Source organism: Ranitomeya variabilis, chromosome 1, assembly GCF_051348905.1.
Source record: "Ranitomeya variabilis isolate aRanVar5 chromosome 1, aRanVar5.hap1, whole genome shotgun sequence".
Classification (NCBI taxonomy): Eukaryota; Metazoa; Chordata; class Amphibia; order Anura; family Dendrobatidae; genus Ranitomeya; species Ranitomeya variabilis.
The window spans coordinates 788,903,305-788,929,665 of record NC_135232.1 but is presented as its reverse complement, the minus strand read 5'-3'; the positions used below and the strand labels follow the sequence as shown (position 1 = coordinate 788,929,665).

General features: G+C 43.2%; 1 protein-coding gene across 1 annotated transcript in view; it reads left to right on the top strand.

Annotated features, from left to right (window-relative positions):
- The window catches only part of LOC143784564 (beta-1,4-galactosyltransferase 1-like), a 356,101-nt gene that overhangs the window by 204,041 nt on the left and 125,699 nt on the right, over positions 1-26,361 (top strand). The window lies entirely within an intron of this gene.

Sequence of the window (26,361 nt, the reverse complement as noted above, 5' to 3'; positions counted from 1 at the left end):
GAAACTGACTACCCCTAAAGAGAAAGTAAAGACCTCACTTGCCGCAGAGAAATCCCCCAGAGATATAGAAGCCCCCCACAAATAATAACGGTGAGTTAAGAGGAAAAGACAAACGCAGAGATGAAACAGGTTAAGCAAATGAGGCCCGCTAACGCTAGATAGCAGAAAATAGCAAGGGATCTGTGCGGTCAGTAAAAAACCCTATGCAAAAATATACACGCAGAGAATGCGAGAACCCCCACATCAACTAACGATGTGGGGGGAGCAACTCAGCACCCCAGAGCACCAGCAAGCAGGGAAATCACATATTAACAAGCTGGACAAAAACTCATCATATACTAGGGAACATCTTGAACACAGATGAGCAAAAATAAGCAAACAGAACTTAGCTTCTCTTGGAGAGACTGATAACGGATGTAGACAGGAGCAAACAGAATAGCACTGAATACAACGGCAACAGGCAAGGAATGAAGGACCAGGTGGATTAAATAGGAAACCTAACTAGCAGATGACGAGACAGCTGATCCTGCCAGAAACCTGCAAAATAACAAAAAGAGCCACCAGGAGGAGCCCAAAGAGAGAACTCACACAGTACCACTCATGACCACAGGAGGGAGCCCGGAAACAGAGTTCACAACAGGCGTGCACGCCGACCGCCATCTTACTTCTGCTGATCTTAGCATAGGGAGAGGTTGCTGCAGCTTCATCACAAGAAGGGATATAGTTAGGGAGGGAAGATTAACCCCCAAACTGCTTGTGCTGTAGCAATTTCCACTGTCCAACACCACCTTTTTTTTGCAGGGACAGTGGAGGCTATATTTTTGTGCATCAGCTCTGTAGCTTATTAGGCTGCCTTATAAGGCTCCCTGATAGCTGCATTGCTGTTTGCACGCTGCTGTGCAAACCAACTGCTTTTTTAAAAGCAAAAATCCTGTTGCTCCTTTCTGCACAGTTATCTTGTTTATTTGTCCACACTTATGTGTGCAGCAGTCCTTTTTTTGCTGCCATATTTGTCCTGAGATCATTGTAGGGAGATAGAAATTGTACTACAGTACTTGTATTTTTTCATATATCTTCCAGTCACTTTCTGCCACTTACATTGTGTTATTTTATACACTGGGCCTGAGTTTTGGTTCAGTCTCCAAAAAAAAAAGTGAGATTCAAATTCTCACAAGGTGGATATATTTCATTCCTGTTAGTTTGTTGTATGTCAGCCAGCCACTTTCTGCCACTTACATTGTGTTTTATACACTGGGCCTGAGTTTTGGTTCAGTCTCCCCAAAAAAATGGGAGATTCAAAATCTCACAAAGTGGATATATTTCAGTCCTGTTAGTTTGTCGTATATCAACCAGCCACTTTCTGCCACTTACATTGCGTTGTTTTATACACTGGGCCTGAGTTTTGGTTCAGTCTCCAAAAAAAAAGTGAGATTCAAAATCTCACAAAGTGGATATATTTCAGTCCTGTTAGTTTGTCGTATATCAGCTAGCCACTTTCTGCCACTTACATTGCGTTGTTTTATACACTGGGCCTGAGTTTTGGTTCAGTCTCCAAAAAAAAAAGGAGATTCAAAATATCACAAAGTGGATATATTTCAGTCCTGTTAGTTTGTCGTATATCAGCCAGCCACTTTCTGCCACTTACATTGCGTTGTTTTATACACTGGGCCTGAGTTTTGGTTCAGTCTCCAAAAAAAAAAGTGAGATTCAAATTCTCACAAAGAGGATATATTTTAGTCCTGTTAGTTTGTCGTATATCAGCCAGCCACTTTCTGCCACTTACATTGCGTTGTTTTATACACTGGGCCTGAGTTTTGGTTCAGTCTCAAAAAAAAGTGAGATTCAAATTCTCAACAAGTTTATATACATCTTCTACCTTGTTTTACAGTACCATATAACAGTTGTTATTTTGGTTAGATTTTCCAAAAAATGAGGAAGTCTGGTGGAAGGGCCCGTGGGCGTAGGTTGCCAGCTGGTACTGATGGTGGTGGTGGTGGTGCATCTGGTGGTAGTGGCAAAAGCACAATAGCACCTAAGGCTGGAGGTGTTGAGTGTTATGATCCGGTGACCTTGGAGCCGCATGAAAACTTTCTCTGGAGTCGGTGGAACCTGTACTGACCGCAAATCCTGAACTAACACCGCAACTAGAAGTAGCCGTGGGGTGTGCCTAACAAACCCTAGACACCTCGACACAGCCGGAGGACTAAATACCCCTATAGATGGAAAAAGGAATGCTATCTTGCCTCAGAGCAGACCCCCAAAGGATAGGCAGCCCCCCACGAATAATGACTGTGAGTAGGAGAAGAATAGACACACGCAGGTAGAAAACAGGATTTAGCAAAAGAGGCCACTCTAGCTAAATAGGAAAGGATAGGACAGATTACTAGGCGGTCAGTATTAAAACCCTTCCAAAAATATCCACAACAGATAATACAAAAAGTTCCACAATCTAACTAAAGATATGGAATGTATATCTGCCACTCCAGAGAATCCAGCAAGACCGAAAAAATACTGACACAATCTAAGCTGGACAATAAAACACAAAGAATAGAACTGAATTGTGAAGCACACAGCATGTGTGCCACAGGAAAAAAAAACCAGACACTTATCTTTGCTGATTTTTCAGAATGACAGGAGGAACCAGGGAGAGGTCCAACACCTCCCAACAACAATTGACAACTGGCAAGGACTACTGAATCCTGCACACCTAAATACCCCAGTCAGAACTGCAATCAGCAGACACACCTGACCAGGACTGCAACCCAGGGACAACTGCATTACCACCTACTACCACCGGAGGGAACCCAAAAGCAGAATTCACAACAGTACCCTCCCCTTGAGGAGGGGTCACCGAACCCTCACCAGCGCCCCCAGGCCGATCAGGACGAGCCAGATGAAAGGCACGGACCAGATCAGCAGCATGGACATCAGAAGCAAAAACCCAAGAATTATCCTCCCGGCCATAACCCTTCCATTTGACAAGGTACTGAAGCCTCCGCCTCGAAAAACGAGAATCCAAAATCTTCTCAACCACATACTCCAACTCCCCATCAACTAAAACAGGGTCCGGAGGGTCAACAGAGGGAACAACGGGCACCACATATTTCCGCAATAAAGATCTATGGAAGATATTATGGATAGCAAAAGAGGCCTGAAGCGCCAATCGAAAAGACATCGGATTAATAATCTCAGAAATCCTATAAGGACCAATAAACCGAGGCTTAAACTTAGGGGGAGAGACCTTCATAGGAACATGACGGGAAGACAACCAAACCAAATCCCCAACCCGAAGCCGGGAACCAACACACCGACGACGGTTAGCAAAACGTTGAGCCTCCTCCTGAGACAACACCAAATTGTCCACCACATGAGCCCAAATCTGCTGCAACCTGTCAACCACAGAATCCACACCAGGACAGTCAGAAGGCTCAACCTGCCCAGAAGAAAAACGAGGATGAAAACCAAAATTACAAAAAAAAAGGCGAAACCAAAGTAGCCGAACTAGCCTGATTATTAAGGGAAAACTCGGCCAATGGCAAAAAGGCCACCCAATCATCCTGATCGGCAGACACAGAGCATCTCAAATAAGTCTCCAAAGTCTGATTAGTTCGCTCGGTCTGGCCATTTGTCTGAGGATGAAATGCGGAAGAAAAAGACAAATCAATGCCCAGCCTAGCACAAAATGCCCGCCAAAACCTAGAAACAAACTGGGAACCTCTGTCAGACACAATATTCTCCGGAATACCATGCAAACGAACCACATGCTGAAAAAACAACGGAACCAAATCAGAAGAGGAAGGCAATTTAGGCAAAGGCACCAAATGAACCATCTTAGAAAACCGGTCACAAACAACCCAGATAACCGACATCCTCTGGGAAACCGGAAGATCAGAAATAAAATCCATAGAAATATGCGTCCAGGGCCTCTCAGGGACCGGCAATGGCAAAAGTAACCCACTAGCACGGGAACAACAAGGCTTGGCCCGCGCACAAGTCCCACAGGACTGCACAAAAGAACGCACATCACGTGACAACGAAGGCCACCAAAAGGACCTACCAACCAAATCTCTGGTACCAAAAATACCAGGATGACCAGCCAACACAGAACAGTGAACCTCAGAAATCACTCTACTAGTTCATCTGTCAGGAACAAACAATTTCCCCACAGGACAGCGGTCAGGTCTATCAGCCTGAAATTCCTGAAGAACCCGCCGTAAATCAGGGGAAATGGCAGAAAGGACCACCCCTTCTTTCAGAATGCCGACCGGTTCAAGGACCTCAGGAGAATCAGGCAAAAAACTCCTAGAAAGGGCATCAGCCTTAATATTCTTAGAACCCGGAAGATACGAAACCACGAAATCAAAACGGGAAAAAAAAACAGGGACCATCGAGCCTGTCTAGGACTCAGCCGTTTGGCAGACTCAAGGTAAATCAAATTCTTATGATCGGTCAGGACCACAATACGGTGCTTAGCTCCCTCAAGCCAATGTCGCCACTCCTCAAACGCCCACTTCATAGCCAACAACTCCCGATTGCCGACATCATAATTGCGTTCAGCAGGCGAAAACTTGCGGGAGAAGAAGGCTCACGGTTTCATCAAAGAACCAACAGAATCCCTCTGAGACAAAACGGCCCCTGCCCCAATCTCAGAAGCATCAATCTCAACCTGAAACGGAAGAGAAACATCTGGTTGGCGCAACACCGGAGCAGAAGTAAATTGGCGTTTAAGCTCCTGAAAGGCAGAGACAGCCGCAGAGGACCAATTCGCCACATCAGCGCCTTTTTTCGTCAAATCAGTCAAGGGTTTAACCACGCTGGAGACGTTAGCAATGAACCGGCGATAAAAATTTGCAAAACCCAAAAATTTCTGAAGGCTCTTCACGGATGTGGGTTGAATCCAATCATGAATGGCCTGAACCTTAACTGGATCCATCTCCATAGATGAGGGAGAAAAAATAAAGCCCAAAAAAGAAACCTTCTGCACCCCAAAGAGACACTTAGACCCCTTCACAAACAAAGCATTGTCACGAAGGATCTGAAATACCATCCTGACCTGTTCCACATGAGACTTCCAATCATCGGAAAAAATCAAAATATCGTCCAAATATACAATCAAGAATTTATCAATATAAGTCCGGAAGATATCATGCATGAAGGATTGAAAAACAAATGGAGCGTTAGTGAGCCCGAATGGCATCAGAAGGTATTCAACATGGCCTTCGGGCGTATTAAACGCAGTTTTCCATTCATCACCCTGCTTAATACAAACAAGATTATATGCCCCTCGAAGGTCAATCTTCGTAAACCAACTAGCCCCCTTAATTCTAGCAAACAAATCGGAAAGCAAAGGCAAAGGGTATTGAAACTTGACCGTGATCTTATTCAAGAGGCGATAATCAATAGAAGGTCTCAAGGAGCCATCCTTCTTAGCAACAAAAAAAAACCTGCTCCCAACGGTGAAGAAGATGGCCGAATATGCCCTTTCTCCAAAGACTCCTTAACATAACTCCGCATGGCGGTATGTTCAGGTACAGACAGGTTGAAAAGTCGGCCCTTAGGAAACTTACTGCCTGGAATCAAGTCAATCGCACAATCACAGTCCCTGTGCAGTGGAAGGGAACTGGACTTGGGCTCATCGAATACATCCTGAAAATCAGACAAAAACTGTGGAATTTCAGAAGAGGAAGAAGAGGAGATTGACATCAAAGGAACATCATTATGAACCCCCTGACAACCCCAACTAGTCACAGACATAGATTTCCAATCCAACACAGGATTATGTACCTGCAACCACGGGAAACCCAGCACGATAACATCATGCAAATTATGCAACACCAGAAATCGACAATCTTCCTGATGGGCTGGCGCCATGTGCATGGTCACCTGTGTCAAAACTAGGGCTTATTTTTAGCCAACGGTGTAGCATCAATCCCCCTTAAAGGAATCGGGTTCTGCAAAGGCTGCAAGGGAAAACCACAATGCCTGGCAAACTCAAAATCCATTAAGTTCAAGGCGGTGCCTGAATCCACAAACGCCATGACAGAAAATGATGACAATGAGCAGATCAAGGACACCGATAACAGAAATTTAGGTTGTACAATACTGATAGTAAATGAACTAGCGATCCTTTTTGTCCGCTTAGGGCAGACTGAAATGACATGAGAAGCGTCACCACAATAATAACACAACCTATTCTGATGTCTGAATCCTTGTCATTCCATTCTAGACAAAATCCTATCACACTGCATTGGCTCAGGACTTTGCTCTAAGGACAACGCCACAGCGCGCACAGTTTGACGCTCCCGCAAACACCAATCAATCTGAATGGCCAGAGACATAGAATCACAAAGACCCTTTCTGAAAATTGCCGCCAAAGCATCATCATTCCATTTTGTCAACACAGACCATTTTCTAAATTTCTGACAATACAATTCTGCCGCCTCTTGACCCTGAGACAGGGCCAACAAGGTTTTCTCTGCTTGATCCACAGAATTCGGTTCATCATATAATAATCCTAAAGCCTGAAAAAAGGAATCTACATTAAGCAAAGCCGGATTCCCAGATTCCAGGGAAAATGCCCAATCCTGTGGATCACCACGCAGCAGGGAGATAACAATTTTAACCTGCTGAATGGAATCACCGGAGGATCGCGGTCTCAGAGCAAAAAACAGTTTACAATTGTTTTTAAAACCCCAAAATTTGGACCTATCACCAAAAAACAAATCAGGAGTAGGAATCTTCGGCTCTAAAGCAGGAGTCTGAACAATATAATCAGAAATATCCTGTACCCTAGTAGCAAGCTGGTCTACACGAGAAGCTAATTCCTGAACATCCATGCTGGCACAAGACTCCTCAGCCACCCATAAATAAAGAGGGAAGAGAAGACAAAACAGACTGCAGAAAAAAAATGGCTCAACACCTTTCTTCCCTTCTTCTGAGATGCATTTAACTCATTATTGGCCAGTTGTACTGTTATGATCCGGTGACCTTGGAGCCGCATGAAAACTTTCTCTGGAGTCGGTGGAACCTGTACTGACCGCAAATCCTGAACTAACACCGCAACTAGAAGTAGCCGTGGGGTGTGCCTAACAAACCCTAGACACCTCGACACAGCCGAGGACTAAATACCCCTATAGATGGAAATAGGAATGCTATCTTGCCTCAGAGCAGACCCCCAAAGGATAGGCAGCCCCCCACGAATAATGACTGTGAGTAGGAGAAGAATAGACACACGCAGGTAGTCCAGGTAGCTTCAGCCGGCAGGCCACAGAGCTCACAATACCGTTGATCTTGAAAGGGCCAATTAATTTCTGTCCAAGCTTTTATGAAGGAACATTTAACTACAGATTCTTAGTTGCTAACCACACGGAATCTCCTACCTTGAACATGGGTGCAGGTTTACGGAATCTATCAGCCGATCTCTTATAACGTTCGTGGTCAGGGATTCCTTCAGAACCTCCAGATTTTGTCTCATCGCAGTCAGCCTTTCCTCCACTGCTGGAACCGGAGAATTAATTGGAGACTTAGGTAAAATACACGGATGATAACCCAGATTGGCAAAGAAAGATGTAAATTTAGTGGAGGCGCTCTGAAAATTATTATATGAAAATTCGGCTAACGGCAACAACTCCAACCAATCATCCTGGAGATGGCTGACATAGTATCTTAGATATTGTTCCAGCGTCTGGTTGGTACGCTCAGTCTGACCATTTGTCTGGGGATGGTAAGCAGAAGAGAGACAGACATTAATATTGAGTGCAGAGCAAATCCCCTTCCAGAATCTTGAAGTGAACTGTACTCCACGGTCAGAGATGATCTCATCCGGCACCCCATGCAACCGAAAGACATTCTGTATAACCAAATTCACTGTATCTTTAGCAGAGGGGAGGCCGGTGCATGGAACAAAATGAGCAGCCTTAGTCAGGCGATCAACTACCACCATGATTGTATTCATACCCCCCGATGTAGGCAGCTCCACAATAAAGTCCATTGATATAGACCCCCAAGGGCGGGATGGAACAGGTAATGGTTGTAGAAGACCCGTAGGTGCCATATGAGGAGTCTTGTAACGGGCACATACCTCGCAAGAGAGAACATAGTCCTTGGTATCCTTCAGGCAAGTTGGCCACCAGAAGAATCGGCTCAGGAACTCTTGTGTCTTCTGTACCCCCCTGTGACCAGCCAACTTGGAGTCATGTACCAACTTGAGGATCTGCAGACGGACGACCTAAGGGACGTAGATACTTCGATCTCTGAACCACATGCCACCCTTAAAGATAAGATTAATATCCACAGGTGGGTTGGCCAGAAACACATCACCTTCATAGGCCTCCCTGCACTCCTTCCACAAGTCCTGATCTTGGATAACTCCGATGAAATTGGCATCAGATAGAATGGTCTTGGACGGGGCTCCAGGTACGGAATCCGCAGCATGGATTGATGGATGGATGGATAAAGCATCAGCCTTCCCATTACGAGAACCTGGACGGTACGAGATAACAAAGTTAAATTGATTTAAGAATAAGTTCCAACAAGCCTGACGAGGAGAAAGACATCTAGAGGATTTGAGGAACTCTAGATTGCGATGGTCAGTTAGCACTATGATCTGTTGTGCAGCTCCTTGCAGATGATGCCTCCATTCTTTGAAAGTCGCAATAATAGCCAGAAATTCCTTGTCTCCCACGTCGTAATTCTTCTCTGCTGAGGTTAATCTATGGGAAAAGAAATCACAAGGATGTAGCAGACCCTTCTCTCCAGTTCTTTGGGAGAGAATAGCCCCCAAAGCATTATCAGACGCGTCCACCTCCACAATGAAAGGATGTGTTGGATCTGGGTGTATCAACAGCGGTGCTGATGTGAAACAGATCTTCAGCCGATCAAAAGCTTCTTGAGCCTGTGATGACCACTTAAAGGGCTTTTCCTTCTTTGTCAAGGAAGTAATGGGACGGACAATATCAGAAAAATTTCGAATGAAGCGTCTGTAGAAATTTGCAAAACCAATAAAACGTTGGACCTCCTTAACGTTCTTGGGTACCGGCCAGTCAAGGATAGCCTGAATCTTACCAGATTCCATGTTCAGAACCTGGGGAGAGATGATATAACCCAAGAACTGTATCTCAGAATGATGGAACTCGCATTTCTCTGGCTTGATATACAGTTGGTTCTCTTTTAGATGTCTTAAAACAGTTTTGACATGTTCTTCATGTTCCTGTAGAGAGTCAGAAAAGATTAGTATATCATCCAAATAGATCACCACAAACTGGTCCAACAAATCTCTGAAGATGTAATTAACAAGGTGTTGAAATGCTGCAGGGGCGTTACAAAGCCCGAAGGGCATCACAAGAGATTCAAAGTGTCCATACCGGCATCTGAATGCTGTCTTCCACTCATCCCCAGGACGAATATGCACCAAATTATAAGCCCCACGAAGATCCAGCTTAGAGAACACCTTAGCATGGCGGACTCTTTCCAGTAATTCGGGAATCAGAGGCAAAGGGTAACGGTTTCGTACGGTTACCTTATTGAGTTCCCGATAGTCAACACATTGTCTCAGGGTCCCATCCTTCTTCTTTACAAAAAAAATGGGTGCCCCTGCTGGTGAGGAAGAAGGACGTATGAAGCCTTTGGCCAGATTTTCATCAATATACTCCTTTAAGGCTTGAAGCTCAGGTGCCGCCAAAGGGTATACATGACCAAAAGGAATATCTGCCCCAGGAAGCAACTCAATGGAACAGTCATAATGCCTGTGTGGAGGAAGTTGATCTGCATTCTTCTTGTCACAGAGGTCAGAGAACTCTTTATATGCTGGAAGTAAAGAAGATACTTGTACATGTGGTTCCGTAGCCTTGGACTCAGGGACAGCTTCTGTTAACGCTGAGTTGCTCCTTGTTGGAAAGATAATCTCCTTGGTCTCCCAGTTGATAATTGGGTTCTGAGAACGCAACCAAGGAATGCCTAAAATCACAGGAAAATGAGGAGAAGAAATTAGCAAGAAAGTAAGTTGCTCCTGATGATTAGACTCCAACAAAATTTCAAGGGGTACGGTCTCCTGATCCACAGGCCCAGAGATTAAAGGTGACCCATCCACTGTTTCCATGGTAATTGGAGAGGCTCTTTGCTGAATTTTAATACCATGTTCCTTGGCAAATGCGATATCCATGAAATTGCCACCTGCACCAGAATCAATCATAGCTGAACTGGAAATCCACTTTCCTGAACACAGGATCTTAATAGGGAGAGAACAGTGAGAGTTCTTTTCCTTCAGCTCCTTGGGGGGTGAAGTCATAGAAAGTGAATGGAATACAGCGTTTAAAGGCAGGCTACATTCAAAGATGTCAGATTCATCATCACAGTTGTCATACTCCCCTATTGCTGCTAGCACCTTGTTAGGCCGTCTAGGACACTTAGGACAATTGATCAAGAAGTGGTCAGACTGGCTGCAGTAGAAACATAGACTTTCACGAAGGCGATGCTCCCGGCGCTCATTGATCTCACGTCTCTGAACGGAATCAATTTGCATGGGCACCTCCTCCACTTCCCGAGATGTTTTACCTGCAGGCTCTTTGGAAGGAAGGGAAAAGTTAGAAATACGGTTATATGCAGCAAATTTCTCCTGCCTACGCTCAGTAAGGCGAATGTCTATGCGCACACAATGCTGTATAAATGTCTCTAGTTCTTGTGGTGACTCTGAGCGATCTAGTTCATCTTTTATAATACTAGACAGACCTCTTTTAAAAATAGGCAATTGTGCATAACTGTCCCAATTGGTTCTACTGCCAATCTCCTGAATTCAGTGGCATACTCAAAAACAGAACGTTTAGAATGGCGTAAAGACAACAAAGCAGATTCAGCAGTTGCACGGCGATTAGGGTCATCAAACATTAATGCCATAGCGGCCAAGAAATCATCCAAGTCATTTAACACGAGACTCAATCATCGGATTCGCCCAGGCAAGCGCTCGTGAGGTCAGTAGCATTATTACACACAATACTGTGGATCTATCAGTAGGAAAACGGTCAGCATGCACATCAAAATATAGCATACATTGATTCACAAAGCGATTAAATTTGTCGCGATCACCATTAAATCTGAATGGGGGCAACTTAGGTGGGCTAGCTGGTGGCGGTTGCCCAGAGGGTAAAGTCACTTGTGCAGCTATTTGCGTGCTTATGTCTTGAAAAGCCCGTCCATACTGGGACTCTATGCCAGCAAGTTTGTTTTCCTGGGCTGCCATGCGGTTGCTTAAGTCCTGCAAAGTTTGTCCAAACACTTGTTGATTGTGTTCAAAGCTTCCAAACTTCTTTTGCAGACCTTCCACATCTTTCTGCAGTGATCTAATTATGGAAAACACCTGCTCTAATCTGCTCTCTGCAGTCATTGTTCCAGCAGTCTCCTTTTTTTTATGGCTAGATTATCCTGTAATAATTATAGGGGATAATTCAGGAGACTCTTTGTGTGGAACAAGACAACAGGACACAGTTTTATAAGTGGTAAAGTTTATATTATCACACTGTGATTCAAGCAGGTGCAGAGAGAAACTCAAGTCCACAACACTTGGTGCAAATAATAAACGCAGCTTAGCAGTCAATAGGAAACTTCAGAGGTAGATGCAAACAAACCGAAAGTCTATGAAGCACAGTTATTCTTGAGGAAACTTGACACGAATAGATCCTTGACTTAGTCCAGACACAGATAGATATGCTATTAGGCATTAGGCAGTTCAAATCATATCCTAGCTCAACCAGGGAGTCCTGGTAAATAGTCTCAGGTTTTGCAGAGCAGAAACAGCTTACATGTCCAGCAAATGCAGATGGAAGTAACACGAGCAGCAGATGAAGGAGGATTACTGAACACTGGTGTACGCAGCAGGAACTCAGAGCAGAGTGGCAGGATCTCCAACACAGGTTCACAGGAGCAGGTGCAGGTGCAGGTGCAAGGCCAGGGAGTAATCAGAAGCTGGATGCAAAGCAGAATAATCTAGCACAGACTGAAGGCTGGGGTGGAGTTTTATAGCAGGAAGACAAGTGCACATGAGACCAAAGATGCCATGTTGGAAAAGGGCAGTAATGCACAAAAGGTAAAAAATGTTCAGAGTCCTGACAGGAAGGAGCACTGTTTGGAATGCAGACTTAGATGGAATGGTCGGCAGGCATCACATTGCATTTACAGAGCCCCTGATGTACCTAAACAGTGGAAACCCCCCACAAGTGACCGGAAACTAGACTGCCCAAGGAACTTATCTACATATGTTGTGAGAACTTTGAACCCCTAAGTGTTTCACTACAGTTTATAACGCAGAGCTGTGAAAATAAAAAATAATTTTTCTCCCACAAAAATGATTTTAGCCCTCCAAATTTTTATTTTGCCAAGGGTAACCAGAGAAATTGGACCCCAGAAGTTATTTTCCAATTTGTCCTGAGTACGCTGATACCCCATATGTTGGGATAAACCCCTGTTGTGGCGCACGGGAAAGCTCGGAAGGGAAGGAGCACTGTTTTACTTTTTCAACACAGAATTGGCTGGAATTGAGATCGGACGCCATGTCACATTTAGAGAGCCCCTGCTGTGTCCCCAGAGTGGAAACCCCCTAATTCTAACTGAAACCCTAACCAAAACACACCCCTAACCCTAATCCCAACCCTACCCATAACTGTAACCACACCCCTAACCCAAACATGCCCCTAACCCTAATCCCAACCCTAACCACACCCCTAACTCCAACACACCCCTAACCCTAATCCCAACCGTAAATGTAATCCAAACCCTAACCCTAACTTTAGCCCCAACCCTAACCCTAACTTGAGCCCCAATCCTTACCCTAACTTTAGCCCCAACCCTAACCCTAACTGTATCCCAAACCCTAACTGTAGCCCCAACCCTAACCCTAACTGTAGCCCCAACCCTAACCCTAATTGTAGCCCCAACCCTAACTGTAGCCCTAACCCTAACTTTAGCCCCAACCCTAACCCTAATGGGAAAATGGAAATAAATACATTTTTTTAATTTTATTATATTTCCCTAACTAAGGGGGTGATGAAGGGGGGTTTGATTTACTTTTATAGCGGGTTTTTTAGCGGATTTTTATGATTGGCAGATGTCACACACTAAAAGACACTTTTTATTGCAAAAAATAGTTTTTGCATCTCCATAGTTTGAGAGCTATAATTTTTCCATATTTTGGTCCACAGAGTCAAGTGAGGTCTTGTTTTTTGCAGGACGAGTTGACGTTTTTATAAGTAACATTTTCGGGAACGTGACATTTTTTGATTGCTTTTTATTTTGATTTTTGTGAGGCAGAATGAACAAAAACCAGCAATTCGTGAATTTCTTTTAGGGGGCGTTTATACCGTTCCACGCTTGATAAAATTGATAAAGCAGTTTTATTCTTCAGGTTAGTACGATTACAGTGATACCTCATTTATATCTCTTTTACGTTTTGGCGCTTTTATACTATAAAATCTATTTTATATAAAAAATAATAATTTTTGCATCGCTTTATTCTGAGGACTATAACTTTTTTTGTTTTTTTGCTAATGATGCTGTATGGTGGCTCGTTTTTTGCAGGACAAGATGACGTTTTCAGCAGTACCATGTTTTTTATATCCCTCATTTTGATCGCGTGTTATTCCACTTTTTGTTTGGCGGTATGATAATAATGCTTAGTTTTTTGCCACTTTTTTTTTTACTGTGATCACTGAGGGGTTAACTAGTGTGACAGTTTTATAGGTCGTCTCGTTACGGGTGCAGCGATACTAAATATGTGTACTTTTATTGTTTTTTTTATTTAGACAAAGAAATGTATTTTTTGGAACAATATTTTTTTTTTCCTTAGGATTTCTTTTTTTACACATGTAAATATTTTTTTTTTTACTTGTTTACATTGCCCCGGGGGGGACATGACTATATAGTGTTAGATCGCTGATCTGATACTTTGCAGTGCACTGTGTCAGATCAGCGATCAGACAGGCACCGCGGGGAGGTTTACAGGTGCCTGCTCTGAGCAGGCGCTTGCAAGCCACCTCCCTGCAGGACCCGGAAGGCCCCCCGCGGCCATTTTGGATCTGGGCTCTGCAGGGAGGAGGAGGTAGGAGACCCTCGGAGCAACGCGATCACATCGTGGTGCTCTGAGGGTCTCAGGGAAGCACGCAGGGAGCCCCCTCCCTGCGCGATGCTTCCCTATGCCGCCGGAACACTGCGATCATGTTTGATCGCAGTGTTCTGGGGGTTAATGTGCCAGGAGCAGTCCATGACAGCTCCTGGCACATAGTGACGAACGTCAGCTGCGATAGTCAGCTGACACCCGGCCCCGATCGGCCGTGCTCCCCCCCCCGTGAGCGCAGCTGATCGCGATGGACGTACTATCCCACCAATGGGAATTAAGTCCCAGGTCACCTCGACAGGATAGGATGGGATTAAGGGGTTAATACAGACTATATACTTCTGGTTCTATGATTCTAAGGGTAATGACTCATCATTCACTATAATTGTGTAATATGAATGTGTTGATCAACTGAACCCCGAGTCTAAAAACATTTGTTCATCATGCATGAAATTGTTTAGGTGAGCGAAAATATGTTTGTTCAATTTTCAAAAATTGTGCAATACAAATGGACAATTTAAACAACAGAAAGTAGGATTGGAAATGCAAATCCTAAATAGGGATGACCGTGTTGCAATGCAATAGTTCAGAAACGGTTGAAGTATTGGAACAAGTTCATATTTATAATTAGCAGAAAAATAAAAATGCTTGCTTCCCTAATTTGATTAAATATTCTTTTAAAGTATCAAAAGAAATGTTAGTGCAAAATGTTACAGATTCATATGTGAAATAACTAGTATGACTTATGGGATTTTAAAGTTGAACATGCCTACATTTCAGATTGTTTGGGTGAATACAGTGGACAATGTTCAATGTTATGATGTAATAATCGCTAACCATTTCATTCAAACTTTTCGTCCATTATAAACTCTTGTCTGCTGTTGTTTGTTGATGGTGAGTTAAGATCAATTGTTCAGTATTAACCCCTTCATGATTTTTGCCCTACATGTATGGCGAAGATCAGAAGCAAGTGTATGGAGGGCGCTCACGCAGCGAGCCTTCCCCATACCCGGCAGGTGATGTCTGTGTATTACAGCCAGGACTTGCTGCTAACAATCTTGGGTAGAGCAGTGCTGCTCTCGCTATCGTTATCCTGTTAAATGCCAATGTCAATCTCTGACAGAGGCATTTCACATGTGCCGGCATGCAGGTGCATCTTTCTCTCCACCTGATCATGTCCGCAGTCGTCGATGGATTCTCATGACATGCGAGAGTCAGCTGATGACCGCCTGTCATTATAGAGCTCCTTTGAAACTCTTCCTCTGGCTGGGCTTCAAAGGAGATCGTAATTTCTGCTAATTGCAGCAATGCCTTGACATCGCTGTATATAACACAGCGATCAGATGACCCTATCTTCAAGTTCCCTAAGTAGACTAACAACAACAGTGAAAAGTGCACATATGTGGTATCACCTGGTTCAGAAAAAGTCAGAGCTATCAAAATATAAAGCATTTAACCCGATTGGTAAGCACCATAAACGAAAAAAATTCAAGAACATCAAAATTACAACTTTGGAGCATCGTAATTCCACAAAGTCTGTAACAAGTGCTCCCAAAATAATATTATTAAAAATATCATCCAGCCCCGCAAAAAATAAGCCATCATACAGATCCCTCTGCTGAAATATAATAATGTCACGGGTCTTGGAAAATGGCAACACAACCTGCCAAAATTCAGTAGTTTTTTAAAACTTCAGATTTTTTTCACAGCTAAAATTAAAATAGCTAGACATATTGAGTATCATGGTAATTGAATGAACTAGGTGAATCATATTGTAATGTCATTTTTACCACTAAATGTATACCTTAAAAACAATTCCCTAAAATGTCAAAAATGCAATTTTTCTCATAAAAATGTTTCTTATCCCGAAATTTTACATTTTTATAAGGGTAACAGGAGAAATTTCCTGCAGATACCCAATATGTGTAGGAAAACTACTGTTTTTGAGCACAGCAGGGCTTGGAAGGGAAGGAGCACCAATTGACTTTTTGAAACCAAAATTTGCTAGAATAATTAGCTGACGCCATACTGCTTTGGGAGAGCCCCTGATGTGACTAAACAGTGGAAAAAAAAGCTAAAGTTACAGCACTTTGGAACAACAACCCTCAGGGCACTTATCTAGATGTGTGATGAGCACCTTGAACCCCCAGATTCTTTACAGAAGGTTATAATGTTAAGCCATAAAAATAAAAAAATAACATTTTTTGTCACAAAAATTTTCTTTTAGTCCCAATTTTTTTATTTTCACAAGGTAACAGGAGAAATTGGACACCAAAATGTATTGTGTAATTTCTCTTGAGCACACAGATACCCAATATGTGGTGAAAAACTACTGTTTGGATACATGGCAGGGTTCAGAAAGGAAGGACTGACATTTTGCATCTCATATTTTAATAGAATGGTGTGAAGGTGTCATGCCGCATTTGGAGATCCCCTTATTTGCCTAAACAGTGGAAACCCACCCAAAAGTGACCCCATTTTGGAAAATAGATGCCTCAGTAACTGTATCTAGATGTGTGGTGAGTACCTTGAACCCACAGGTGCTTCACAGAAGTTTATAACTAGCGAACCTTTTAAGGTTTGGTTCAGTTCAATTTGCAGAACGATTAGACGTTCGCCAAAAACGTTTGCCAAATGGTTCGCCGAACCTACCTGAGCACAATTAGATTCAATGGGATGCCAAATCAAATATATACACATTAAAGGGTGACAAAAATCCTCCTAAAAGCTAAAATTAGGGGTAGACACCATGAAAACTGGCATCAATTGACCCGCAGTAGAAATTTGCAAATGGCAAAGCAACAGTCAGCGATGGGCCATGCATGAGGTAGTGGGGTTTGGCCCAGCTTTTACAGCTTGGAATTGAAATTTCAATGAGGACCTGATGGTTAAGGAAGCAGTATAAGTCTTCTTAGCTGGGAGAACTGATACCTCATGCAACACCTCCAATTTTCTTTTTTTTTTTTTAATTCCAGAGACACTCAGATGGCACAAACATCAGTTTTGTAGACTACTACTGGTAGAAAAATGTAAGAGTAGTAACACAGGTAGTTGACTAATCAATTGACCCAGAGTAAAACCTTTTATATTGGCACAGAGGCCGTCAGCCATGGCTCATGCATGAGGTATCAGGATCTGACCCAGCATTTCCAGCTTGGAATTGCAATTTTAATGAGGACCTGGTGGTTAGGGGAACAGTGTAAGCCTTCTTAGCTGAGAGACCTGATACCTGATGCAACACGTCCATTTTTTTTTATTTCAGCCACACTCAGATGGCACAAACATCAGTTTCTTACAGTACTATTGATAGAAAAATGTAAGGAAAGTAACACAGGTTGTTGACTGATCAAGTGACCCACAGTAGAACCTTTTATAATGGAATAGAAGCAGTAAGCCATGGCCCATGCATGAGGTATTAGGGTCTGGTTTAGCATTTACACCTTGGAATTGAAGTTTTAGTGAGGAACTGGTGGTTAAGGGAGCAATGTAAACCTTCTTAGCTGGGAGACCTGATACCTCATGCAACACCTCCATTTTTTTAAATTCCAGCCACATTGAGATAGCACAAGCATCAGTTTCGTGGACTATTAATGGCAGAAAGATTTAAACACAGGTAGTTGGCTGATCAATTGATCAACAGTAGACCTGCTTATAATGCACTGAAGCAGTCAGCCATGGTCCATGCATGGAGTATTAGGGTCTGGCCCAGCTTGGAATTAAAGTTTTAATGATGACCTGGTGGTTGAGGGATCAGTGCAAACCTTATTAGCTGGGAGAGCTGATGCCTCATGCAACACCTCCAATATTTTTTTTTATTCCAGCCACACTCAGGTGACACAAACATCCGTTTAATACAGTACTATTGGTAGAAAAATGTAAGGAAAGTAATAGAGGTTGTTGACTGATCAATTGACCCACAGTAGATCCTTTTATATAGGCACAGAAGCAATCAATCATGGTCCAGGCATGAGGTATCAGGGTCTGGACCAGAATTTACAGCTTTGAATTGAAGTTTCAGTTAAGACGTGGTTGCTAAGGGAGAGGTAAGCCTTCTTTGCTTGGAGCTCAGATACCTAATGCAACAGCTCAGTTTTTTTTAGTTTCCAAGTCACACTCAGGTGGCACAAGCATCAGTTTCATGGACTACTATTGGTAGAAAGATATAAAAATAATAATACATGCAGTTGATTGATCAATTGACACACAGCAGAACCTTTTATAATGGCACAGAAGCTGTCAGCCATGGCCCATGCATGAGGTATCAAGGTCTGGGGACAGCATTTACAGCTTAGAATTTATGTATTAATGAGGGCCAGGTAGGTAAGGGAGTGGTGTAAGCCTTCTTAGCTGGGAGACCTGATACTTTAGGCAACACGTCCATTTTTTTTATTCCAGCCACACTCAGATGGCACAAACATCAGTTTCATACAGTACTTTTGATAGAAAATGTAATGAAAGTAACACAGGTTGTTTAGACATCAATTAACCCATAGTGTAACCTTTTATAATGGCACAGAAGTAGTCAGTCATGGGCCATGCATGAGTTATCAATGTCTGGGACAGCATTTACAGCTTTGAATTGAAGGTTCAATTAAAACATGGTGGTTAAGGGAGCGGTGTAAGTCTTCTTTGCTGGGAGACCAGATACCTCATGCAACACCTCCATTTTTTTTATTCCAGTCACACTCAAGTGGCACAAACATCAGTTTCATAGACTACTATTGTACAGAAATGTATGTAAAGTAACACTGGTAGTTGACTGAAAGTGAGTGCAGGCCTGCCTGTCTTGGAACCCTACTTACACAGGCAACCCACTAGATGGAGACTTGGAGTATCCAATTTCTAACAACTGATTGTCACACACAGCTAAAGTGGCATCAATTTTCAGAGTAGAATCCTCATAATAGGCATCTGACACACCTTCTACTACAGGCAACCGACCAGATTGAGACCCAACTTGGAGTCTCCACATTTCAAAAAATTAATTGTCACACACCACTAAAGTGGCATCAATTTCCACAGAGTAGAAACCTTATAATAGGCATCTGACATACCTTTGACCACAGGCAACCCAACAGATGGAGACTCATCTTGGAATCTCCACATTTCAAAAAATTGTTTGTAACAGCAGCAGTAGCAACAGAAGGCACAGAAGACACCACAAAGATGGCATAGACTGCAATCATTCAAGACCAATACATGACACTAAAAACTACACCATCGCCTAGTCTTGCCAATCTGCGACTGTGGTGCAAAAGTCATTGCAGATCCGTGACTTGTTCATTTTGATGAAAGTTAGGTGGTCTACACTTTCAGGGGACAGCCAGCTGTGCCTATCCATCAGGAAACCTCCAGCAGTGCTGCAAACACTTTCTGAGAGAAAGCTGGCTGCCAGGCACGACAAAACCTCGAAGGAATGGAGACGAGCTCAGACCACTTTTTCATTTTTGAAGACCTAAATGCAAAATGGTCCAAATCCCCTGATGGCATTGATATTGAGCTCCAGATACTCCTGCACCATCCTCTCCAGTTATTCACAACGTGTCAGACTTGTACTCTGTTCTGCTGGTGCATGGGCTGGTGTAAAAATGTGTTAATTTACTCACAGAAATTATAAATGGTATAGTCTCTAACTGGGTCGCTGTGACCAGTGGGGTACCGCAGGGGTCGGTATTGGGACCTGTTCTCTTCAACATATTCATTAATGATCTGGTAGAAGGTTTACACAGTAAAATATTGATATTTGCAGATGATACAAAACTATGTAAAGCAGTTAATACAAGAGAAGATAGTTTTCTGCTACAGATGGATCTGGATAAGTTGGAAACTTGGGCTGAAAGGTGGCAGATGAGGTTTAACAATGATAAATGTAAGGTTATACACATGGGAAGAAGGAATCAATATCACCATTACACACTGAACGGGAAACCACTGGGTAAATCTGACAGGGAGAAGGACTTGGGATCCTAGTTAATGATAAACTTACCTGGAGCAGCCAGTGCCAGGCAGCAGCTGCCAAGGCAAACAGGATCATGGGGTGCATTAAAAGAGGTCTGGATACACATGATGAGAGCATTATACTGCCTCTGTACAAATCCCTAGTTAGACCGCACATGGAGTACTGTGTCCAGATTTGGGCACCGGTGCTCAGGAAGGATATAATGGAACTAGAGAGAGTACAAAGGAGGGCAACAAAGTTAATAAAGGGGATGGGAGAACTACAATACCCAGATAGATTAGCGAAATTAGGATTATTTAGTCTAGAAAAAAGACGACTGAGGGGCGATCTAATAACCATGTATAAGTATATAAGGGGACAATACAAATATCTCGCTGAGGATCTGTTTATACCAAGGAAGGTGACGGGCACAAGGGGGCATTCTTTGCGTCTGGAGGAGAGAAGGTTTTTCCACCAACATAGAAGAGGATTCTTTACTGTTAGGGCAGTGAGAATCTGGAATTGCTTGCCTGAGGAGGTGGTGATGGCGAACTCAGTCGAGGGGTTCAAGAGAGGCCTGGATGTCTTCCTGGAGCAGAACAATATTGTATCATACAATTATTAGGTTCTGTAGAAGGATGTAGATCTGGGGATTTATTATGATGGAATATAGGAATATAGGCTGAACTGGATGGACAAATGTCTTTTTTCGGCCTTACTAACTATGTTACTATGTTACTATGTTACCTATGCCACTTACACTGCTGCTGTTATTAATGATTTTAAGATGACTCCTTGACGTTCCCAAGGTTGGATGTCTAGAACTGGGATGCAAACTGTGTACCTCACTTCTGTCTTGGGAAAACCACTCTTAAGACTGTCTACAAACATGTTTCGATACTCCAGCATGCACGCATTCCCTTCCAGGGGGGCAAGAATTTGGCTAAATTTTCTCCTCTTGCACCGTCGATCCAACACAATGGCAACCAAGTAGTCAGCACTATTTCTAACCCTAAGAATATGGGCATTATGTTGAAGATGGTGCAGCAAGAAGGCGCTAGTGTGTCTGGCATTTCCATGATGTCCAAGTCAATGGTGTGTTGAAGGCAGAGTAACACTCAAGGTTACTTATTCCATCCCCTCTCACCAACCACGAACAAAAGAGAGTGGATTATTATCCTTTTCATGGCCTGACTTTTGCACGTCCATCACCTTGTCCTCCTCTATTTGTTCCTCAGTTCCTGCATCTTCACTAACAGTTTGTCTGTTACCATGAGGTTGAGGATGTGAGCAATGCAAGGCACATGTGTGAGGTTGCCATGGCATAGAGCCACCACCAAGTGTGCACCATTATAGCACATGCCCATCCCTGGATTCAAGTTTAGTGGAGACAGCCATTGCTCTAATTCGGTCTGGATACCTGTCCATAACGCAGTACAAAGGTGGAGGAGATTCTATCTGTACTCTTGGGATGCAAGTCTGATTAAGGGAGAGGTTGAGGGCACAGCTGGAGACCCTAGAGGAGGGGAGGAGGTAGAAGCAGTGGAGGAACTGTTAGATACAGAGGTTTGTCCCACAAGCCTGGGGTTTCAAAGACTTATGGAGCAGCTCCTTTACTGCCTGCCCCCACAGCCACCATAGTAATCTGGTGCACAGTCAGCGAAATGTAACGCACCTGCCTATGTCTGCTCGTCTAGGTCTCAGTGTTGAAATGCACTCTGACAGACTAAGATTTTTTCAGGGAACGGGTGATGTTTGTGGTGAAATGATTGTGTAGTGCAGACCCAGCTTTCTTAGAGAAGTAATGGCGACTGGGCAACTGGTACTGGGACACTGCGATGGACATCAACTTTCTGAAACTGTATCCACCAGGAGGAAAGGCAGCATTCTTGTGGCCAACAGATTGGACATGGTGGAGTTCAAGCTCTTAGTTGAGAGACTGAGGGCTTGCTGCTGTGCAGAGAGAGGACGGGGTACGGAAAGCAGGACAAACTGCTTGACTGTGAGTGAGGTTCAGGCAGAGATGTTATGGTGGATTGAGAAAGCTGTTTTGTGCTAGGTGACACAAAAGCCGCATTCATGTCTGCTTGACCGGCTCTTACTCACCTTGACTGTGGTGGGTAAAGAATTGTAGTATCTGGGGCTGGAGACCTGTGTGAGAAGACTTGGAATGGTGGCAGAGGAGGAAGAAGCAGCAGATTGGGTTGAAGGGATGGCCGGAGGTTAGCATCCAAGTAGTCCACATTTTAGCACAGTAAGATTCCCACAATAGGGCATGTTGATCGCGCCTGTGCCGAGTCATGCATGTAGTTGTCAAATTATTGCAATTTTTTCCTCCACTGAGTTTTTTTTACAAATTTCACAGATAACATATGTTGGGTCATCCCTTGCGGTCTCAAAAAATGTCCAGGCTAAGTAACCCTTTCCACCCCTGCAAACTGCACACTCGTGATCGGTACAGATTGGGGCTTAGGATGCAGTGCTTGTCGTGGTTGGACTAGAATGTATCAACAGCTCTGCAGAATGGACCATCTGAGGATTGTACTGTGTGTGATGTTAAAGTAGAGTAAGAGGAGGAGAGGCCATTTGATGCAGTGCTTGCCATCAACTGTAGCACATGCGCTTTCAGAGTATTATCTTCAAGGCATACCACTGTGCGGCTGCCATAGAAAGGGAATCGAGTAGCCCGGCCAATAACAGGTGTTGTCAGTGGTCTTTGGATAGAATGAGATGTTTGCCCAATTGAGCTTTCATTTACATTAACACCTAACCCACATACACGTCAAACACCAAGCCTATTCCACCTTCCACCAAGACCTTGCTTTTTCCCCACTCATGTAACCTGCTGTTTCACAACCTTATGCCCACAGCTGTCAGTCACCTGCCATTTATTTTTTTTAATAGTGTGCCTGAGCAACAATGTTATACCTAACGATTTTTAAGTGTAAATCTGGCCTTCTGATTTGCCACTAAAACACTAAATTTGGCCTTCTGATTTAGCACAAATGATTTGGAGTAGCAAATTGAGCCTCGTGGCTGCACCCCAATATTAGCCCTAACAATTTTGAAGTGGAAAACTGGCCTTATGATTTGTCACTAAAATACAGTTTTATCACAAATGATTTGGAGTAGCTAATTGGGCCTCATGGCTGCAACCCAATATTAAGCCTAACGATTTTAAAGTGGAAATCTGGCTGCATGTGTTGCGGTTGTTTCACTGTCACAACACATTCATGGAGAGCCTGTTTGTTAGGCTCTCCATGAATGTGTTGTGACTGTGAAACAGCCATGACACATGCAGCTGCGGCGCCAGACAGCTGATCAGCAGTAGCGATCCATGTAGCCAGGTTCCCTCTGCAGCTTAGTCGGTAAGTGCTATAGCTTGCCGAATAAGGAAGAACCTGATCTTATTTGCTCATCTCTAGTCATAGGTTGGTAAGTGCCAGTCGACCATGGCATATGTCGGGAAGGAGTTAATGCTACCAGAAATTTCAAAAATGAAATAGAATATGTGGTCATATCACTTTCTAGAAACAATGCTCATTTAAATGCTTTGACTCAATGGTTCATCCTCTGATATTTTATTTTTTTATCACTTCTTATTGCAGCATTTTGTGTACGGTACTTACATTGTGTTGATTGCTTTTTATTGCATTTTATTGCGGAGTTATGGAAACTGAAAATTGTGATTCTGTTTTTTTCTTTTTTTGGTTACATTAATTTCACTTTTTGATAGATCAGATTTTAATGGATGTGACAATACCAAATATGTGTTTTGGAAAAGTTTGACTTGTTTAGCTTAGAAAAAAGATGTCTCAGAGGAGATCTCATTTATGTATAAACTAGATGTTTCCAGCCAGCTAACGCTCGGCACGCTCATTGCTATCTAATTAACGCTGCTGGTGATTAAACTAAAGAAAATAATGACAACATTCAGTAGCGCTTACGCAGGTGGTAAATTGACTTAAAATGAGGTTAATAACAATAGTGTGGTGATGTGTTGGGGCGGGATTATGTGTGGTGATGTGGTGGGGGGCAGGATTATGTGTGGTAATGGGGTGGGGGGGCAAGATTGTGTGGTGATTTGTTGGGGGGGCGGGATTATGTGTGGTAATGTGGTGGGGGGCAAGATTATGTGTAGTAATGTGGTGGGCGGGTGTGATTATGTGTGGTGATGTGGTGGGAGGCGGGATTATGCTTGGTGATGTGGTGGGGGGGTGGGATTATGTGTGGTGATGGGGTGGAGGGGCGCGATTATGTGTGGTGATGGGGTGGGGAGAGGGATTGTGTGGTAATGTGGTGGGGGGCAGGATTATCTGTGGTAATGTGGTGGGGGCAGGATTATGTGTAGTAATGTGGTGGGGTGGCAGGATTATGTGTGATGGGGGGTGGGATTATGTGTGGTAATGTGGTGGGGGGCGGGATTTTGTGTGGTAATGTGGCAGGGGTGGGATTATGTGTGGTAATGTGGGGGGCGGGATTATGTGTGGTAATGTGGTGGGGGCGGGATTATCTGTGATAATGTGGTGGAGGGCCGGGATTATGTGTGGTAATGTGGTTTGGGGGCGGGATTATGTGTGGTGAAGTGTTGGGGGTGGGATTGTGTGGTGATGTGTTGGGGGGCGGGATTATGTGTGGTGGTGTTGAAGGGGCGGGATTATGTGTGGTGATGTGGTGGGGGCGGGATTTGTGGGGGGCGGGATTGTGTGTGGTGATGTAGTGCAGATTGTGTGTGGTAATATGGTGGGGGCGGAGCTACTGTGCAGGGGCGGGATTAGCGAGTAATCAGGATGCCTCTAATATATATAGCTATATCTGTGGTCAGTAGAGAGAACTGTCGCATGACTTATTCTTTCCAAGGACCATACCAAGGACCAGGGGGCACTCACTATGGATTCCTGGAGCTAAACAGGAAAAGGTTCTTTACAGTTATTGCAGTCAGACAGTGGAATGTCCTACCACAAGAGGTAGTAATGGCAGACACTATAACAGCTTTTGATAGAGGGCTGGATGATTTCCTTGATACACATAACATTGGGAGTTAAAATTAATTTAGTGACAAAATGTACAGTTCGTGGAGAAAGGTTGAACTTGATGGACCTAGGTCTTTTTTTTCACCTATATAGCTATATTTAAAAATAATTTTAATGTGGGGAAAGATGAGTGATTTGAATTTGTATATTTATCTATATTTTTAATTTAATTTTTTTTTTCATTTTATTTTGTAGTCCTCTTAGGAGATTTGAACCTATAATAATCTGATTGTTATTACTATATACTACAGCACCACAGTATGGCAAAAATCATGGTCCCTTATGAAAGCCAGCCACAGACTGATCTTGACAGGATCTACATAATGGCAGACACAGAGGCCTTCAGTAATTTCCTGGCTGTCATTACACCCCATCGAAGGCATTGGGGGTGGGGACTGATGGGCACCTGGAATTCCACTGTCAGTTTCTTTAACCCCTTAGTGACGGAGCCAATTTTTTTAAATCTGACCAATGTCACTTTAAGTGGTAATAACTCTGGAATGATTCAACATATCCCAGTGATTTCGTTTTTTCACGACACATTATACTTTATGATAATGGTAAATTTAGGTCGATATGTTTTGTGTTTATTTATAAAACATATCAGAAATTTGAGAAAAATGTTAAAAAATTAGCAATTTTCTAACTTTGAATGATTATCCCTTTAATCCAGATAGTCATACCACAGCAAAACATTAATAAATATCATTTCCCACGTGCCTGCTTTACTTCAGCACCATTTGTAAAGTGTTCTTTTATTTTGTTAGCATTTTGGGAGGTTTAAAAATCTAGCAGTAATTTTTCATTTTTTCAATGAAATGTACAAAATTTATTTTTCTAGGGACCTATCCATGTTTGAAGTGACTTTAGGGGTCTCATATATTGGGAAACCCTCCAAAGTGATACCATTTTAAAAACCGCACCCCCTGACATATTGAAAACTGCTGTCAGGTAGTTTATTAACCCTTCAGGTGCAAAGTGGCATGATAGGAATGAAAATGTGTATTTTTACCACCTAAATGCCTCTAACTTCTGAACAGGTTACAACAGCTGTCAAACTCTAAGGCCGCTATTTGGCCATGAATTGCCAGGGCAAACATCAGGACCACAAAATTATGATCTGAGAACACCAATTGGGATAAAGAGGAAGCCCCCACACTCTGTTAACCATTTATAATGATGTAGCCACTATTGACAGCAGCATCTAAGGGGTTAAACAGATTTGGACGGTGCAAACACTGAGCGCTAGTTGTCAGCTATAGTGGACAGCTGACAGCTGCTGGATTGTCACC